The 17,574-nt window shown below is 48.7% G+C and overlaps 1 protein-coding gene across 1 annotated transcript in view; it reads right to left on the bottom strand.

The window, feature by feature from the left end:
- Positions 1-13,677: 13,677 nt before the first annotated feature.
- Positions 13,678-17,574, bottom strand: part of LOC104147055 (uncharacterized) — a 105,207-nt gene continuing 101,310 nt past the window's right edge. Inside the window, exons 8-9 of the mRNA XM_068933741.1 lie at positions 14,395-16,701; positions 13,678-14,272 (exon numbers count right to left, since the gene is read on the bottom strand). The gene's annotated coding sequence lies outside the window, so the exon portion shown is untranslated. The remainder of the gene's footprint in view (positions 14,273-14,394; positions 16,702-17,574) is intronic.

Raw genomic sequence — 17,574 nt, 5'->3', positions numbered from 1 at the left:
TTTATCATCCTCCTACTCCCGTCGTTCTCTATGTCCTTAGCAAGCATTTCTTCCATGGTTCCTGTTATGCTCGGGTATTCCCTCCTTTCTGTAACTTGTGCTCTTTGCTGGGCCCCTCCCAGTCTCTCTACCCGTGACCCAAATGTAATAACACTTCCATGGTGGTCTCTAGCCTGTGTAGGGAAGTGGGCACAACTTGCAATGGCAAATGGTTTTCCATCACAATATGACCAAGACTTGGCTCTTCCAGCCGTGCTCTCATTGCCTGGAGACTATCCCTCATCCTCAGCAGAGTGGCCCAGTTCCCCAGGCAATCCCATTCTAAACTGGTCTAGGCTGCAGACTTGCTCCCGCTTTCATGTCCTAATTGTGGAGCAGTTGCAGCACCCTACTGATGCCTGCCCACTTCCCAGGGTGCTCTCACGAGAGGGTGGCGCAGAAGCAATTCATGCATTAGCAGCCCCATGAGTTCAAAAGAAGACGCTGAGGGGACTCAAATGCAAAATGGGGAGATAAAAGGGCCCCACCAGTTCAGGGGTGTAACAGGCTTGCAGGCAATTTTTAAAACTGCAGCAGCCCTGTGAAGACCCATTGCCTGTACTCAACCTCTGTCCCTCCTTTGCTGCCCAGGTAAGGAGGAACTCCTTAAATCCAGCAGGTCACTGCAGGGAGGGCTAGAGGGGGTGTTTAGATGGTCATGCTTTCCTTTGCAGCACTTTGAGACAGTTCACAGCCCTGCTGAGAAACACCAGTGTATGTTAGGAAAGGCTGCACACTCATCAGCTGGAAGTGTTTCAAATAGTTCTCAGTAGCCAATAGCTGGCTGTTTAGTAAGCCATCAATTACATGTTTATAAACAATTTTAACAGAGATACTTATAACTACTTTAGTAGTAGGTGGCTTTGGGAGAGAAGCCTTTTATTGTTATAGAGCCAATACATTTTAAAAAAAGGACCTTTTAAACTTAATTTTCCAGTTCATGATTGTATTTGCTGGTCTATTTGAAGCTGGGAAGCTATTAACAGATGTGATTCATCAGAGCTTAGAAGGAGGCATTCGTATTGCTGAAGGCTAAAAGGGACTGTTGGAGGAGCAAATTTGCCTTCCTGGATTTGACAGACTTCTGTCACTCACCCCTGTCGTGGGCCAACAACGTGTCTCGGCCTAAACCACATGTTCCCCAAAGGCGTCCAGTTTTGATTCGGAGGTGCCAACGAAACAAAGACTCTACCAGATCCACAGAGAGTTTGTGCAAATGGTTAATCATTTTTGCCATTAAGCACGTGTGCCTGTTTTTTGCATGTAAACATGCCACATTTCGGCTTTAAGTATCCTCTCATGCTTTTCTGATTTACGCTGAAGAGCCTGTTTTGGTACTTGTGAAGGTATCGATACACAGTAGTCCAACCATTTTTCCCCCCCCCCCCCATTTTTTAAAGGAGGTAGACTGGCCTCTCTGGGCACAGCACTGTTAAGCAGGACATCAGCTTTAACTCCTCAAATCCCTCTCAAAATGTCGCAGTCTAGTGAAAGTCCCGCTGACAATACGCACAGGTGTACTAGCATTGCTCTACTCCTGCTCTTCCAGTTACACAGCCAAAACTTGCTTTTCTTTATCTGGTGCATCAGTTGGCATTACACTAGCAGTTGGCATTGCAAGAGCAGTTGGGAGCCCACCACTCACCTAGAAAGTGCTGAACTGAATTTCCTATTTTTTAAAGCATTGAGGTGGACACAGCCTCAGTGTAAACTACCTGTTTCTCTAGTGGCTTTTTTTTTTTTTTTTGGTTGTGGGGGGGGAGCAGTTTCTAGTTCTTTTGCTGTTGGCCTTGGGTGCATCTGCCTTGGTCAATGTGCATAAAGCACACATGTTTTTCCAGACATTTTTACTTCCCACAAAGTGGGAGTTGTCGGTGAGGGTTCATATATAAGTACAACTGCATGGATGAAAGGTATTTTTGCAGATAAGTTGATAGGCTTCCCGGAGAGGGCTTACTGCTAAGTACTATGGCCTAGCACATGCAAATGGCAGATGATGTTTTTCTCTCCTTGGAGAATGGTCCCAAGTGGTACGTGCATTAAAATGTTTGGCTTGCTCGCTCGCTTCCAGTCATCGCTTCCAACCCTATCCCTCCCTTTCTTTTGATGAAATGGACAGTTGGCTCGCCCACACATGTTACACAATGGCTTGTCCTTCTGAACAACAGTGTTTATATTCTCGCAATGTATGTGCCTTATTTTGTGTTCATCCTGTAAAAGAGAGGGACCAAGATATGTTGCCAGATTTTTCACAATGAGGCTCTACTCACCACTTCAGCTAATAGCACATATCACTGTTAATAGTGTCTGAAATGTCTTGTAAACCTCTGGTATTCACGTGTTATTGTCCCTGAATTGATAGAATGTCTTCTATTGAAAAGTTACTGTTGTCAGTCCTGCAGATGTGTAAGATAAAAAATGTGTTCATTTTTTCACTTTTTTTAGTTTTTTTTATAAAGCTTGTAATCCTTTTTTTTTTTTTAATGTGTAAATACATTTACGTACAGTAGGAATAGTGTTGGGCTGTAACAGGCCTTAGTGGTCTTCATTTGATAAACCTGCAGTTATGATCTGATGTTTCTTGAGCCTTAGGTTGATCTGAAGGGTCTGTAGCACTGTGTACATATAAACTGTACTTCTGCTTTCAGAACCACTTAGCTCTTTTGTAACAAAGAACAAATGTTTCTTACAATGTCAATAAAAACACAAAAGCCTTTGTACTTAAGTTCTTAGCTTTCAGCTTTTAAAATATCTCCTTGGGGGAGTCCATTATTTTTTTAATTTTGCTGGAGAGCCTGGTAGCAATCAGGCCATGTATCAGTTCCATTAACATTTGGTTGCTTTTCTCTTTGTTCTACCCAGCCTACTACCTAATTTCATTCACATGTTAAAAACTCAAAAAGAATCAAAAAAGGGCATCTACCTTCCCTTTAAAGAAAAGATGGGTGCAGAGGGTGCAGAATGGAGTAATAGATGAAACTGAAATGTTACCCAGATAAAATTTATAAAAGCAAATACTGACCTTCTGTAGGAGGGGAGAGACCACTACATTTTAACTCTGCCACAAGAAGAGTCCTTTACAAGGTCAAGGCCAGCCTCTTGCAGACCCTGTTCTGTGACCTGGGACTACGTTCCCATACCTTGTTTGCTGGCTGTCTCTTGCAAAGAGTAAGCCACCAACGAAGAAGTATGGGAATTAGAGAAGCTTCTCCAGCTACGTTAGTCTGTATGGGTTCATTCTGGTGACTGGTTGGATGGTCTTCAGAAGCATTTGACACAGGCTTCTTCAAAGCGGGGCTTTTGGACTAACTTGAGGGATGGTCCCGTTGAGTAGAGCAGTCACGTGGGCTTGTGCATTGTGTGCATCCAGAGCAAGGGATGTCAAGTTAGTCATGGCAAATGGAATAGGAGAAGTTGTAGTACTGCTTAGTTTTAAGGTGATTCAGCCATTTTCATTCAAAGACTTTTTTTTTTTTTTCAATGCTTGTAATGCTGCAACAGCTGGGCGGTTCTGATGAGCTTTTCAGTGCTCAGGATTGGCATAACCTCTGCCACTGGCAAAACAGTTCAACCATTTCCAAAGCCCAAGGAGGTGACCTTACATATTTTTGGCTCGTGTTAACTTTGGTTTTTGTTTACTCTCCAGCCGTTATAAAGCTTTTGTAGTTCAGTGCAGGGCTTAAAGACTGGCAGTGAAAAAGGACGGAGAGGAGAGGTGTAACGTGCCCAGGGCACTTTCTCAGTGGTGAGGAAGCGGAGGACGCTGGGGCTGTGTGTGGTGCAAGGATGCAGAGGCAAGGAAGACCTGTTGGCAGCACAGAGGTGTGTTAGGAAAGTGGGTGGAACTGGGACGGGAAGTCAGCAATGGAGATATCTCGGACAAGGACATGATGGAGCAGTGCAGAAATGAGCAGGCCTGTGGGAATAAGAGGCGTCAGTAGCAGGATCTGTGCTGACTACAAAGCACATCTGTCAGGAGCTTAGAGGTGAACATGGTGTTTCTGAGTCTTACCACTGCCCTGCTGTCAGCAGCTATAGGTGAAACATCGTTCATACTTCTCTCATGCTGGCCCGCAAACAGAATTGCAGCTGACTACAACCATCAGTTGCTCTGACTGCTCAAATCGAAGCCCGTGCAGTAGACCTAAGTGGTCCAGCCTTGCGGGCAGCACCTGTGTTCATGACTACGGGCTGACTCAGTGGGAAACGAGGGCTGCTCGCCTCTTAAAATGCTAAGATAATAAAGTTACACACAGGCACATGTGCGCACACAGAGCATCATGCTAAACAAATGTTAGTAGCATTGCAAACCTACTCAAACGAGGGAGGTCACGCACCTTGCTGTCAGTCGCTCTCTAGGCTCTTTGCACAGCTGAATCATGCCACTGTCTTTAATCACCCCCTCACATGTTCGTTTTTTAGTTTAATTTGCTCCACGAGCTGGATCTAAATCAGGAAGAATGTCAAGAGGGCAGCAGACACCTGTGGGACTCCTGCCCTGTTTGTTGCCCCAGTTGTTGACAGTGTGGAAGGTGCAGATGATGTCGACTGCTGAGCCGCAGCCCTTTCTCAGCCAGATGATGCAAGGTCAGGCACCTCTACCACAGGGTTTTTCCAAGGTGGGCGCCACTTCACCTGTGAAAGGGGTAGGAGGTGGACAACGTTTTTCTGGGCACCCAGCCTAACTCGGGCTCTGGCCAACAAGAGCCCTGAGGGCACAAACAAAGCTGCAACCAGTGGCAGGCAGAGCTGTGATTCGACATCATAAAACTCGTCCAAAATTAGTAGATGCTGTTGACCTTCAGTTAGTCTGTGCCTTAGTGCCAAACCTGTAAATTATTAGTTAAATTAATTAAATTGGTGTCTTACTTCAGAAGGCCATGTACCCAAGATAACTGCTGTTTGCAAAGCCTGGAAAATACAACAATTATGTATAGTGCAGAATAGCACAGCAGGAGGGGGAAAAAAAAACTTTCCTCAAAAGATAATGTGAAATTAATATGTCCAAGCACCAAACACAAGGGCAAAATCACTAATAATGCTAGTGCAAATAACAGAGACCAGGTCACAGAGGGTAACGAATGAAGTAGAGCAGCCACCCAGGAAGAGCGAACAGCATGGGGCAGGGTGGTAATGGGTTTATCAGGATGTCTCTGATGTGCAGGGAATGGCATTGTGGAGCAAGCCAGTGTAGTTTTTTCCATTCTCAATTGTTGTGGGCTTGACTGTGCAATCTTCCTGCAGTTTTTCAATGGAGGCCAAAGGGAAGAAGACTGCTTGTTCTCTGTATGCTGAAACACAAGCTATTTGTGTCAGGGACAGAGCTTTGTTACATGATTAGTGCAATGGGAGCCTCTAGGCACCGCTTCCCAGGACAAACAAGTAGTAATAATAACTCATACTAAAATTGCCTGCTATTTAATAACCCGGGCCTCTTTCCACCAAGAGAAGCACATAATCTGTGTTTCCACTGCTGTCGTTCCCACTGTCTCTTCCCATTTGCTCCTCTCTGACTTGAACAGTTCCATTGGATTTCCCAGGCAAAAAGAAGCGAGTTGGGGCAGGGCAGAAGGAAGTTCTGCCCATACGGGCATTTAATGGGTATGCATGCTGCAGGGGACTTGTGCGCCCAGTTTCTGCCGGCACACATACCGCACCACTCAGCCTCTAAATGCCCTTCCACGCAGTTATAGCGCTCACCCCCATGGCACGCTGCTTGGGGTAAAATCCTTTCGTCTAAAGGGCCAGACGAAGGGGCGCTGCGCAGCTGCTGTGCCTCGCAAGGCAGGTCCCCCATTTCGTCTGTGTCCCAGGGAAGGAGCAACGTCTTTCACGCCTCGCTGGGGATGCAGCAGCCTTCCCTCCGAATTGCCGTGGTTCGCTGAGACGTGATAGACCAAAACTGTTACTCATGGGTGGGAGGCAAGCGTGAGTCACGCTTCCTTTCGCATACAGGCATGGGGCAGCTGGGACAGGAAAGCGGAGAAAGAGAGGGCTAGACTTTATTTCTCTGCCTTGCTTTACAAGGCCAAGTACAGCTATGGCACAGTTGGGCCCAGGCAGGAGGGAGAAGCAGTGGGTAGATCAGATGGCAATACACCATAAACAGGATAGTTTCCCGGGGCTGGCGGAGTTGCTCCAGCCTTTGCCAGCAGCACTAGGATGGCTGTCAGGTCTGCGAGGCTGTCTCTGAGCCACCCTGCGCTACAGAAAAACATTACTAATGTTCCCACGACCGGAGCAAGGCAGTAGAGACAAATAACTTGGACAGCAACATAAAACAGTGGCAAAATCTGGAAGACAGAGCAGGGAAGTAGAAAAATAAGAGGGTGGAAAGCTCCATAATGATCAAAAAGAGGCCCAGATGGATGTGAGCTGAGAAAAGGCCAGAGATAGAAATAGTAGCGCTAATTAGCAGAGCTGAACGACCCCATTCCTGCTGTACCTGAGCATCCTCCACCATCCTCAGAGTCCCAGTGCAGCCAGGCCCACAATCCCCGTGTTGGTGGGGAACTGGAGCAGAGGCTTGCTCAGACCTAGATGCACGGAAATATTTAAATGCTTACCCCTGACCCTTAGTTTAAAACCCCCAATGCAGGGGCACCTACAGGCCCAGGCAGAAGGCCGTTGCTTAGGGCACATCTTCTGCCTGGCAGCCCTGCCATCACACCCACGGGAGGACCGTGGGAAATGTGTGCCTCCGCACTCCCACCCGCCAGTCCCGCTGTAGCTTTTCTGCTGGAAGACTTCCCATTTCCATGCTGTGAGGGCCTAGTCTAGGTCCAGGCCCGCCAGGCACAGGAAAATGTTGATTTGCCTGCCTTGCCTTGACGCAGCTTTGCTTTGAAGGCCTACAGCATATCTCACAGTGCTGAAGGGCCATGGCAATGTTTTTGCTGGCCTAATACTTTACCTGCCTAAAAGGCTGCTGCTGGGAAAGAGCAGATATGTCACATTCCTGGCGTTGCTGCTCACTGCACCCCCTAGCTGGCCTGATGGTCACTGCTTTCAGTCAACTCCTCCTAGCTGGGACCCAACGCCATTGGCATTGCCGGAATATGGCTTTTGGATGGTCCTTCACAGAAAGAAAATGCGCAGAGGCATCCTCATCTCCAATAATCCTTCTGCAGGAGCTGAAGCTGAGCTCTCACCAGAGAGCTAAAAGAGAGTGTCTTATTTTGTACAAAGCTGTGATTAAGCACTGAACCCTGGGGGCATACTTAGAGCTGTGGAGCTCCTCTGTAAATAGGTATCGCTGCAGCTCCCCAAAAAAAAGATGTGGCTGCACATCAGGCTTTTGCTTGCCCAGGCTGGAAGCAGTGTACCTGTGGTGGTATGGTAGGCCATGCTATGCTCTTTTACACACATGTATTGCACTTTGGCAACAAATAGAGCAGAGTTTGGGTGGCCTTCCTTTAAAGCAAGAATGCAATTGTGCAAGGACCCACTGACAACGAAAGCATCCAAGGCGAGAAGGTTCAAACCCACGCAATACACTTGCCAGGCTCTACTGGTGGAGACATGACAAAACTGGCAAAGCAGTCAAGGTGTAAGGGCCAGAGAAGATCAGCTCAGAACAAGGACCACCACATCCTGGGTTTTTGTTTTGACCCCTAAGACCTTCTGTCATCAGGCTACGAATTTTGGCCTCCTCACCAGCACTGTGGCTTTTACATTCATTGCACCCCCAATGGCACAGCACCAGCAGGAGGGAAGGATGGCAGCATGGCGTGTCTGTACAGGAGCCTACAGTGAGGCTGTGGGATGGAGCAGCGGAAGATGCAGGTTGGCATGGCCACAGCGCGTGGCGGTGCATGTTGCAGCATGTGTAGGGATTAGGGCCGGTTCTACCCAGCAGCAGGAGGTGCCACAGTCTCCTTTCCAGCTATCCTGGGAGAAGCAGCAAGGCTGGGCTGCCAGGGCTTTCTCCTTTTAGCATCACCCTTGGAGCAGGCAAACTCCTGTTGCTGATCCAGCTGAGCAGCTCTCTACTTTGGGCACCAGTACTGGTAAATGTACTCTTGTTTTATTTCTAAATTTAGGTAATTCATGTCATTTTAAAGTTTACAGTGCAGTTTCTCCATCCTACGCACATCACTCGGCCTTGCTGCAGGCTGCTGGCTGCAGATCACCTGGCACAGTAAATTTGGTGGCACAGCTCCTACACCTTGCCCACATTCACTCCTTTTCCTGCCTCAGGTTTCTTTTGCTACCCTTTCCTCCTGTTCTCAAGGCTGCGCTGGGACACAGGGAAAAAAAAAAAAAGTTGTATGTTGTTTTTTCTCTCCTCAGCTGGTCCCTTGGAGACTGCTGCTGTTTGCTCCAAATTACAGAAGCAGCTAAAGTGGTTGAAGCTGTGGAAAGACTAAACACACAATTAGGGACTGATAGCAATGTCTTGTTCAGCTCAGTGGCATGTAATCTTGAACCAGCATAGCAGTTTTTATTTTACCTTCATGTGCTTAAAGAGCTGGGGTTTGAAGCAGCTCTTCCTCTGAGCTCTGCTTGGCGCGGAGAGCAAGAAAAGGCCTGGCTCCAGCTCAGCTCAAGCATCGACAGAGAAAGACAGGGCTGGCGCATCAGCCAGCAAAATGCTGTAAGGAAACCTCTGCCTAGGAACGTCTCTGCTGATGTCCGAGCCAGGGCCTCTTTCAAGGTCCAAGGTGTCCACTTCGACTGGGATCTTTGATTGAGATCTTTGCGTCTCTCATTTGAAACAGCAGTCAAGTCTGAGGGTCTCCAGAATCAGATCTACCATTATCATATCTGTTAATTTAGGCAGTTTGTGTGCAAACTGTCTCTGCCAGACTTAAATTAGAAGCACTGATGCAAAGGACCACATTTTACAGAAAGCCCAGGAAATCACTTGAACTTCTCCTTGACCTTTCCGTTGTGTAGGAGCTACCAGTCACAAATGATATCTACCGCCCCAAGACAACAAATAACAGTTTTGATTTATCCACTTAAATATGCATACTGATGAACTTGTTCCTCTTTTTTTTTTTTTTGGTGAATATTATCAGCAAAGTATTTTCCTTAAAGAGACAAGGCTGCAGAGTGACACGTTCTCTGTTCTCTTTCCCTCTGGTCCTACGCCAGGTGATAAGTTTTATGTCAACATTGTCCTGAAAACTTCAGGATTTCCTCTAAGGTTTGGATGCAACGCGCTTCCTTCTAAAAGAGACACAAATGGGAGAGTGAAAGTCAGCAAAGATTGAAGGTGGCCTTGTCCTACACTTAAAGATGGCAGAGCTTCAAAAATCCAAAAGCTGTGCACAATGTACCCAGGAATTAGCATTTTGGGATTTCACTGATGCCACTGTGGTGTGTTTGCTGGTCATGAATATTTGATTAAAGCCTTTTTACTGGTAAATGCTGTTGCACTGCAATCAAAACAGCAGGTTTTGAGGGCAAACAAACAAAACACAGCATTTAGTCATCCTAGAGCCACCAGAGTGCATTCAGCAAAAATAGGGTACATCAGCAACTCAGATTCAAATCAGGGCTCTTCTTGAAAGCTGAAGCTGTGTCCCCAGTGTCCCCAAGGCAGCTTTTTTCCCTTGGTCCGGTGACTGTTTTATAATTTATGCATTGCCAGAGTGCTCCAAAATAAAAAAAAAAAAAAAACCAGTTTGAGATGCATTGCATGTGCAGGAGGTGAGTGCCTGCCTTGCCCCATGTAGCTGGACCTGGCCTCAGGCTTTTCAGGTCTTTAGCCAGGCGAGCTTGCTGGGACCACCCTTCTCCCGGGTTTCTCCAAAGACCAGGCTCCAGTTTCCTTCTGAACAGGAACGAAAGGGAAACATTCCTGAAAGGAAAATAAATGGCAAAACTGAAAGGATGAGCAAGTGGTCCCAGATGCCTTCTAGGCAGTCCCAGAAAGCCCCTTGCAGGGTGGGCCGCATGGGTGCTGGCACAGCACGTCCCGCAACCCCGACTGCTGGGAAGACGGGGCTGGACCTGGGCAGTGAGGGAGTGGGAAAATTGGTGAAGGGGTCAGATGTCCCGTCCAGCGTCTGGCGTGGAAAACCAACCCTGGGCGGTCTCCTCTGTCCCGAATAGCTGCTGTGCCCATGAACTACAGTGGAAGCTTTTCAGGGAATAACTTGATTTATGGCTGGAAAGGGCTGATCTGGAGGAGGTGTCGTTGGGGCAGTCACGGCTTGGCACGCAGCCCCAGTGGCAGCTGTGGGTTTGGGGGAGGCAAAGGGAGGGACACGCTTTGCCTCTGCACCCGCAGCGAGGCCCGACCTGGTCCTCCCCATCACCCCACCAAGAGCGGAGGCTCAGGTGGGACATGGGACAGGGGTCTAGTTGGTGCCATGGAGTAACTGGCTGTGCTGCTGAATTTCGCTGCTTTACGTGTGTAATTCCCTGGCTCCACCTTTCTAGCTTGAATTAATCCTGTTCCAGTGTTTCATGCTCACTTTCAAAGGATCAGGAGTGGTCCTGTTTCCCCCTAGGTGCATGGTTGCCCTCCGTGGCTGTGTCATCTCCTCAGACATGTCCTTCTGCTGCCGCCTCCCTGGCTGCCTGTGCCGGTGGCACTGCAGCCCCACGGCCACCCAAAACTCGTTGCACATGTAACACTGCCCTGTGCCCCACTGAGAGAGGGTTTCTGCTGTATCCCCCCCGTCTTAGCTCCGCTCCTGCTCTCAGACCGTAACCCAGCAGAGACAGCCACCGCAAGCCACGTGCGTCAGCTGCAGCATGTCACTTTGGCAGTAATTCCCAGTCAGCAGGGAGGTAACCTGACCGGTGAGTTAAACACACATTTATTCTCAGCGCCTCGCCCTGCTCGCAGCTTCCTTTGCTCCAAAAGGCTTGTTCAGCTCAGGACTGAGCTCCTCTTGCTGATAAAACTCATAAATTCAGAGAAGCAGGGGAACAGCCATCTTTAAGGCTGGTGTCCTGACGCTATGAGCGGTTCAGTGCTGCCACTCTGTGGGAAAACAGGTTTACTGTATGGCCAGGTCCAGCCTGCAAAGCCGAGGCAAGTCACTCTTCCTGGCTTCGGACGGCGCAGTCCTGCTGGGAAGCGCTGTCCCCATGCTCTCCGGCAGCCAAAAAGCAAGATCCTTAATCAGCTGGCTGGGGTTATAAACAAGGTTAGTGAAATGCTTGTCACCCCCCTCCCCAGCCCCACTCCTGCTCTGTACCCAGGTGAGACGTAGGTGCTTTGGCCACATGAGCCATCTCCAGCCTCCACCGCCACCTCCCTGCCTTTCTTTATGCACATTCAAAAACCACACTGAGTAAACCAGGCAGGCCAAAGAGCACAGGCCTGGGTGGTGCAGGAGGTTGGCAATGGGAATGAGACGTATTTTTGCATTACCTTCATCCCTTGCACCTTGGGGAGCACCCAAATGAATGAATGAAGCACCAACAGCAAGCATCCTGCTACCTCATGGATGTAGGAGAAACATCAACAGCACTGAGAGGACTTTGGCAGTTACGTAATGGTTTGTAGATGCTCTGAACAGCAATTTGGGATGAAAAAATAAGTAATGAAAAATATCATTTCTCCTTCAGCCTACTGGAGGTGTTAGGCTGCGTGCAAGTACCTGACCTGGGAGCTGGCCAGCGTATGAGGTAATTAGTAGCAACTGCCTTGTGTAAAGTAGTATGAGGAGCCATCAGCTTCCCACCCGTGCCCAACGCAGCAAAGCGGTAGCACTGCCACCAGTGTGGAGCGCTGGCGGTCCGAGGAGGAGTACCGCTCCCAAAAATGCCCACAGCACAGTCTGCAGCCTCTCGCTGAGCCTCGCAGCCCTCCCCTTGAAGTAAAGCCACCAGTCACAGCCAATTCCGCTTGTGAAAACTGATGGGACTCCAGCCTGAAGAAGTGTGGAGTTTTCCATGGTCAGTTATTGTGCTGGCATGGCCAGCAGTTGCTATAATTAGCTGGCATATGAATCACCCACACAAAATGAGTTTGCAGACTCAGTCTGATCTCTGTTGGACACTTATCATAAAGCCCTGTTTACAGCCTAGTTAAGAGCTGAATGGGAACGGAGGTGGAGGAAACCTTCTGCCCGGCCACCACTGCAACCCGCCGCCACTGCCTCTCCCCGCTGAGGCAGAAACGTCACCCGCGCACCGAAATGAAAAGAGCTGCTCCATCATCTCCAGTGCAGAAGGCAGGCATGGACCTTTGGTCCCATGGCAGACCAGCCTGGGTGACCTCAGCTGTATGTGAGCCTAGGTCCCCAGCACCAAGGTGAATTTACCCTACCCTTATAGTATAATAGTGGGAAAGGAAAGAGCGCAGAACCCAGGAATCTGCAGTCCTTGTCATTCATTGCCAATCCCATGCAAAATACTGTAATGGAAAATTAAGGTCGGGGGGGTACAACCTTATAGGAAGGTCTAAAGGGCTTGGTTAAAAGGTCACAATCTGACAAGATGTATTTCAGTAAAATGCAAAGGAAAACTGCATTTAGGTGAGTCAAAGCCTAAGGGCCCATGCGCCTACAGAGAGAGAGGGATGGAGGGATGGAGGGGGGAAAGAGACCCCCCCCCATGTCTCAAAGCAGTGCCTGATAAGGACTAAGGGACCCCTCAGGGCACCATCCTCCATGAAGTCCCAGCTGAGCTCAGCGGTTAAAAAAATAGGGGCCACATTTTTCCAGGGAGTGGTGGCGGTGGTGGAAAGAGGAGATTGCATGGTCCTCAGCTGGTGAGCTTGTGCCTGCACGCGGCTTTGGCAAGAGCGCTGGGGAGCTGCTGCTGCTGCTGCTGCCACCCCGTTCTGGACTGCACGCTTCGGGAAAAAGCCAACACCGGAGCTATGCAGCGGACACAGAAGAGGGCTGTGGAAATTGCAGAGAGGCTGGAAAACATACCTCGTGGTGCCCCCAAAGCCTCGAGGAGCGGCTCTGGTCGCCCCCTGCTCTGGAGCATCTGGCAGCGCGGGCTTGGAGGCGGCTAATGCAGCCCCAAAGCCCAGCTGAGGTTGCTGCATGCTGTCTGTATACGATTTATTGGCTACAGGTGCAGATGGGGGCAGTCAAACTCAGCCAGCAGCCAAAGACGGAGCCGTGGCGTTGGTGCCGCGACGCTGCCCCCCCCACAACAAGGTCACCACCATGGGGTCACCACCGCTTGCACCAGCTGGGCACTAATTTTCAGGGAACGCAGTTGGCAATGTCCGTGGGTGGGAAACGTGTCTCTCTGCTCCTGCTGCCCCCTCAGCCAGGCGGAGGGCGCCCGGCCGGGTCTCTTGCAGAGCAGCGCTGACACGCGGCACCGGCAGATGTTGGGCAGAGGGACAGGGCTTGGCCTTCCCTGCAGCTATGGGGCCAAAAATGGTATTTTACTGGGAGCTTGCTGGGTGCATTGCAAAAGAAAGAAGGGAGGTAGTTGGAAATGCGCTTGCTTTTCTGGATGGGAAAACACTGACGCCCTTTTGACTCCTATTTTGACCCTGGAATTGCAGAAAGACAGCGCAGTAGGTAACACAGCTCATAGAAATTGCAGCTGCTAAGTTTTCGCTCACCCTCCTCCCCGCTAATCTCATCCATGTTATTTCTCCTTTACCCTCTTGCAAATGAGAGAAAGTCCAGTCTCTGGGACCCACTCATACGATCATGAATCAAATGTATCAACAACAAAGTTCAAATCAGAGCTCTGCTCTGATCTCCACTTCGCCCTGCTCTTGTCCTACCAAAATTGAAGTAACCCACTGTATCACCTTTTCAGGGGACATGAAATATGATTTTATATGCATTGGAAAGTCACACTGAGGCACATTATGAAGAGCAGTGGAGTACTCACTATTTCTTATAGCATAACAAAGAAGCCTTTATTTAGTAATGAACTATTACAGCACAGTACAAAGATTTGCTTTGTTCAGTGACTAGAAATTGTTTGCAGATTTTTCTAGCCACCGGGAGTTGACAGTTCACTTAGGAAATCAAGTCTTAAAGAGAGAGCGCCTACACGCCTCCTTGGCTTGCAGTGCACTGCAAGCCCAGAGCTGTATTTTTAGCTCTCCCTTTCAGGTGTATTAAAGTAGTGAAACATTTGTGGATATATTTCTCAGTAGAGGAAGCAGACCCATGGCTTCAGCTGTCACCCCCTCATCTCATTCAGGAAAGCGGCAAGCTTCTTAGCCAAACTGCTGAAAGCAAGGTACAACAGGATGCGGCTCGGAGCAAACGCGTAGGGGCTGTTCGCTCTGGCACCAGGCATACGCACAGCTCAGGTGCCATAGGGGCTGACCCTCCGCTCTCTGCAGGAAACAGAAAACCTGGCGTAAATGGTGTGGCAAATGCTTGCGCTCACAGATGTGCCTCAATACCTGCGACAAGTCACCCACCCACCCACCTGCCCCTCCTTGGATAATACAATTACCAGGTTGGTTTCTCACGATCCACCCTTAACCGCTTCCTTCATCTCAGTGAGCTTCTCGTGACAGGGTGAAAGAGCAGAAGCGCGCTTGTTCCTTTAACTCCAGGTGGTGGCACTTAATGAACATACCTTCTCCTACCTCTGCCTCTGCCTCTGGCTTTCCCAGAAATACCTAAGCACAAAGAGCAGAGCTGCCTTGATACCAGATCCTTTGGCAGGCTTAAAGGCACAAGATTTAAAGGCACATTTCTCCCCAGAAATTAGACAAAGGGGATCTCTTAAAAATCCCAACAGAAAAATGGTTAATCGGTGTGCTGCGGAGGCTGAGGAACCCCAGCCCTTATTTCAAACAATTCAATTCCTAAATTCCCACATCATCTACCGAGGAGTTGGCTCCTAAAAATACGTGTCATACACATACAACCCCTCCTCCCCCCACACAGCGTTTTTGTTTGCTTTTAAGCAGATTAATTTACTTCCACTTTTCTGATGTTTCAAGGAAGGAAACTACATACAGAGCCTGAGCTAACCAAAAACATAGGGCCCCCCCCCCCTAATCCATCCACCCCCTTTCTGCCAGTCAACTACCTACACCGTGGGGTTGGAAATTCAGCATTTGGCCCTTGTGCTAGCTTTTAGTGCCACTGAGTGGGACCTTTTGCAGTAGAGCTGAAAAGCCTCATCTCTCCTCCGTGCCTGCTTTGTACCGCCAGGCTCTGCTGTAATTTCTGCACGCGCCGCTGCAAGCAAATGCAAGGACAATGTCATGAAACTGGCTTGTCATGTGCTGGGACAAAGCAGCAAGAAACTTGCCAAATGCATGGCCCTGTGACATCATTTGAGCTTTTGTATGTCCTTCAGTGGTGAGAAAGCGGGGAGAAAAAGGAGGGGGAGGAATTTGACTTGGAGCAGCTCTCTCTAACCATTTATTTACCTTGTGTGCATGCTTCATGCTCTTACTCACGGGTTACAGTCATGGGTGCACATGAGGTCTTGAGAGTCCTTAGCTGTAATCCCTCAGCAGAGGGGCTGGCTTATTGCATGCTCAAAGCATTTTTGCTTCATTAGTTTTCTCATCAGATAACAACATAAAGTAACATCAGCGCTGCTTCTGGCAACTGCTGCATTTCCTCTCTCCATGCGTCACTGACACACACATAGCATGGGAAATGCTCCTTTCTTTCAACATGCAGCTCAGTGCTAGGCCAGCGAGAGGACATGTGCAGAGCTGAGCAATGAGGAGTTGTAGCACAGGATGCAAAGAGCTAATGTCCTCCTGGAAGATGCCCAAATGTCCACAGCACTTGCGAGTGTTTTAGACGCACAGCTCTGCCGCAGATGACGAGCATCATCAGCGCCCTGCCTGCCTGGTGGTGTGCATGCTCGGCAGTGCTCGGAGACACTGTGGGAATAGGAAGATGGGCCCACTTTACTGATGTCTGAAAAGGACAGGTGGGAAGGAAAGGGAGGCCCGGAGAGGTGAAGTAACAGGGTCACACAGCGCGTTGCAGCGGAGGCAGGAAGGCAGTAATTCCAGCCTGCAAACAGAAGAACAGAGGTACCTGCAGCGGTTCAAAAAAAACATAAGTCTTGGCACCAGATTGATGTCCCACGGTGACTTTTACAGGCATTTTTCTTAGGCCATTTCCTTTCCGACATTACACTTCTTGCCTTCTGTCCCACAGTGAAGGACGCATTGAAATACGCTCATGCTGAGTATGCCAAGTCACCCTGCTCTCCTGCGGTTACACGGCGGTTTTTTGGCAATGCCCTCACCATGACTTGGCCCTTTGGTCCCACATCAAATCATCCGGTTCGGGTACCAGATAAAGGATGGGATGTGTGTAACGTTATAGGCCGGCACTTGGCCTCCTCATTGCCGCTCCTTTTTTATGCAAAGAGAAATGGGCACGATTCGCCTGACCTGTTTTAGACACTGACTTGGGGAGGGGATGACTCATAGCTATGCCTATATTTCTCCATTTTCTCCTCCATAAAGAGAGTCTAGCGTGACTAGCTCAGATGGAGACATCTATGTTCAGTCAGATGAATCCCACCCAAAGTGTCTGCAGCTGCTGAAGGAACATGAGATTTCTCATAATCACTTCCCTTCCCCATAGTTTTGGGGCAGAGAGAATTACTTGGGCTGATGAGTCCTTGCAGGATTCCTCAAAAATTGCACAAAATATGCTTGGAAGGATGTATGTCTGCTTGCATCAGGTCTTAATGTGGTTCAGCAGGCTGTGAAGGTCCCAGGCAATAGAGGGCAACACAGCAATGGTGTTACCACATTCGCTGCTAGCAGTCAGCCTGAAAATGGAAGAAGCAAAGATAGTAACAGAAGGCGCATCCAAGACATCTCATGGGTTCATAGAGCTACTAAGTTGGCTACGTCCCAAGAGAAACAACTTCCGCTCTGTCCCCTGGCTCCTACCCTTACCTCCTCCTTCCGCCTTTCCATCTACGTTCTTCAGTCATTTCCCTCCTGAATAGAAACTTTTGGGAGGCTTATTTCCTTGCACCTGTTTCAGCTGTGATGTAACTACGGTAATAACTCAACCACTGTTGGAAGGAAGGTTACAGTTATTTCTCAGTTTCTTTTTTTTATTACGTTATGGTTATATTTAGAGAGGGGCCCAGATCAGATCTGCATGAAGTGGATGACGCCTACGGTTTGGGATGGCTTGGAGCTGGAGTCAGACCCCTTCATCTCAGCTGCTCTTTCTCTTGATAACGTGGTGAACCAAAACCTGAGATCCAAAGTTGGTAAAGTTCAAACATATGTTGCAGCGCAAACTGTAGATGAGGCCAGTCTCTGGTTGTGGTGGGAGAAAGCAATGTGCAGAAACTGAAATTCTGTCATACCATGAAATATCTTTATGCACCCCTGGATGAGAAAGAAAGTCATTAAGAGAGGTTGGGAAAGCCAGCTGTTGCCTTGCCTTCCAGAGGTAGTAAATGAGAGACTTAACACAGTGATCAAAGTTAATGGCAATAATGTAGGATTGCTATTGCAGGAATATTGCATATGTGGCCTCACTCCCTCTCCGCATATTTTATGATTTCATATCTTTAAATGATAGATAAAAATGTATTTTTGGCCCTCTTTTTTGGTGTGATGATTAGATGCTTTCTCGAAAGGGATGTTTGGACCTTCCAGCTCTCAGAGTTTAAGACGAGCCA

The sequence above is a fragment of the Struthio camelus genome, chromosome 2 (genome assembly GCF_040807025.1).
Source record: "Struthio camelus isolate bStrCam1 chromosome 2, bStrCam1.hap1, whole genome shotgun sequence".
NCBI classification, from domain to species: domain Eukaryota; kingdom Metazoa; phylum Chordata; class Aves; order Struthioniformes; family Struthionidae; genus Struthio; species Struthio camelus.
Note: the sequence above shows the minus strand (reverse complement) of the source record. Positions and strands in the feature narration are given on the sequence as shown.